We start from the raw sequence: 2,994 nt of genomic DNA, 5'->3' as shown, positions 1-2,994 counted from the left end.
CTCTTCATAAAGTTTTGTGTGACTAAATATTTGGAAGTAGTCTGTCTCTCCTTCTTACTAGTCTGTCTACATCTAGAAGCTCATCTGAACCCTGTCCAGTATGGTATTAAAAATACTGATGGCACAGCTTCCAGAATCACAGCAACAAGCAAGCCACCATAGTATGACAAACTGACAGACTAGTTGTGGTTAAAGTCATATATTCTTCCCCAATGTTGAATTATACAACTATGTAGTCTTAGTTAAGGTCCTCACATGACACAAATGATTTGAATATGATTAAGTAAGTAGAGTCAGAATGCTTCTTAGAAGTGACACTTTAGATCATATGCTTTTCACATATTATCAAGAGGAAATGGTCCATGGAAAAGGACATCATGCTTGATTAAATAGAAGATCGGCCAAAAAGTGAAAGACACACAAGAAGATGATTTGGCACAGTTATTGCAACAATGGGCTCAAACACATGGATATTTATGAAGATGACATAGAATCAGATGGTATTTCAATTTATTGTACATAGGGTCACTCTGAGTTGGATCTGACTCCACAGCACCTAACAACAACAATAACAACTAACTTAAATGTTGACAGTTCAAACTCACTCACCAATACTATGGAAGAAAGGAACCAAGGTCTTCTTTTATTAAGATTACAAACCACCAAACCTAACCCATTATTGTCCAGTAAATTCTGACTCATAGTGCCTCTGTAGGACAGAATAGATCTTCCCCATAGGAGTTCCAATGCTGTATATCTTTAGGGAGGTAGACCACCAACTCGTTGTCTTGCAGATCTTTCCGTTAGCAACCAAGTGCATAACCACTACACCCTCCGCACTCCTTTCATTAAGATTATAGTTAAGAAATCCCTACAGAGTATGGTTCTAATCAATAAAACATTAGGTCACCTAGGTTTGAAGTCCACTTGAGGAAAGCAGATTTGGTTTTTGATATGGGATCATAGATAATGATAATATGATTAATGATAAAATGATAGTGTAGTTATTATCAATCATGTCTACTATGACTCATGCTGACCTTATGAATAACATATTATAATTCCCATTCCTTCTTTTTCATCTGTCAGTTCATGAAACCACAGTACAAACACCAAAAAGTGTTTTGACTTCCCAAAACAAGTGAACTTAAACTCCAATTTATTTTCAAACACTATGGTTGTATCTCCAGCTCTGCAAAGATTCAGATCTGCTGTACTTCTGAAATCTTGAACTCTTGTGTTGAATTATTTGCTCACTCTCCGTGCCTTTCTCACTTGTTAAACATACCACTTCTGTTCTTTGACTCAAATAGTCTTCTGACCCTTTTATCCTTTCACATTTATACAGTCTACCAGGTCCTCTTAGAATGATCAGTTGCTACTGAGTTGATTCCAACTTAAAGTGATCTCATGTGTGTCAGAGTAGAACTGTGCTCCATAGAGTTTTCTATGCTTGATTGTTGTTGCTGTTGTTAAGTGCAGTCAAGCCTGATTATTGTTGTTTTTGTTGTTAATGCTGTTGAGAAGTCCTAGTAACCTTTATGTTAGTATCCGAACACGTTAACTATTTTCATCACTCAGGAACTCCATTAGGCCTTCCTTGTTGTGGTTGTTATTGTTAGGTGCCATTAATCCGGCACCATTCATAACGAACTTATGCACAACAGAATGAAACACTGACTGGTCCTGAGCCAGCCTCACAATCGTTGCTATGACTGAGCCTATTGCTACTGTTTCTGTGCCAATCCATCGAGTTGAGAGTCTTCCTTTATTTCTCTGACCCTGTACTTTACCAAATCTCCTTCTCCAGGGACTGGTCCCTCCTGATGATATGTCTGCAGTATGGAAGACAAAATCTGGCCATCCTGGCTTCTAATCAGCATTCTGGATACACTCCTTCCAATACAAATTGGCTTGTTGTTTTAGCAGTCCCTGGCACTTTTAATATTCTTTTCTAACACCATAACTCAAATGCATCAGTTTTTCTGTGGTCTTCCTTATTCTTTGTCCAACATTCACATGCATATGACATTATTGAAAATACCATGGTTTGGGTCAGGCACCTCTTAGTCTTCAAACTGACATCTTTGCTCTTGAATACTTTAAGAGGTCTTACTTATATAGCAGATTTTCCTAATGCAATGCACCATTTAATTTCTTGCATGATGCTTCCATGTGTATTGATGATTGATCTGAGCAAAATGAAGTCTTTGACAACTTCAATCTTTTCTCCATTCGTAAGAATGTTGTTTATTCATCCAGTCATGAGGATTTTTGTTTTCTTCATATTGAGATGTATCCTATACCAAAGGCTGTGCTTTTTGATCTTCACCAGTAAATATGTTTAGTTCTCTTTGCTTTCACCAAGCAAGGTTGTATCATCTGCATATCACAGGTTGTTAAATGATGCCATGTTTTTTTTCATAGACTCCATCTTCTCGTATTAATTTCTCAGCATAAATCTTAAATAAGTATGACAAAAGAATATGCCATGTTGCACACCTTTGCTAATTTTAAACTATGCAGTGTCCCCTTGTGCTTTTCAAACAACTTACTTACGGTCTATGTACAGGTTCCTCATAAGCATAATTAAGTGTTCTAGAATATTCATTTTCTACAATGTTGTCCATAGTTTGTCATGATCCACATAATTGAAAGCCTTTGTGTAGTCAATAAAGCACCAGTGAACAACTTTCTGGTATTCTCTGCTTTCAGTGAAGATCCATCTGACATCAGCAATGATATCGTCTAGTCCACATCCTCATCTGAATCTGGCTTGAAACTCTGGCAGTTCTTTGTCAATTTACATATGCAGTCATTTTTGGATTATCCTTACCAAAATTTTAGTTGCATGAATTATTAATGATATTATCCAATGACTTCCACATCCCATTGGGTCACCTCTCTGTGGAACGGGCAAAAATATGGATCTCTTCCAGGTAGTTGGCTAGGCAGTTGTCTTCCAATTTTCTTGACATAGATGAGTAAGTTCCT

This window comes from Chrysochloris asiatica, unplaced genomic scaffold, assembly GCF_000296735.1.
Source record: "Chrysochloris asiatica unplaced genomic scaffold, ChrAsi1.0 scaffold00256, whole genome shotgun sequence".
Taxonomy (NCBI): Eukaryota; Metazoa; Chordata; class Mammalia; order Afrosoricida; family Chrysochloridae; genus Chrysochloris; species Chrysochloris asiatica.
The sequence above is the reverse complement of the archived record's forward strand: the minus strand, read 5'-3'. Positions refer to the sequence as shown.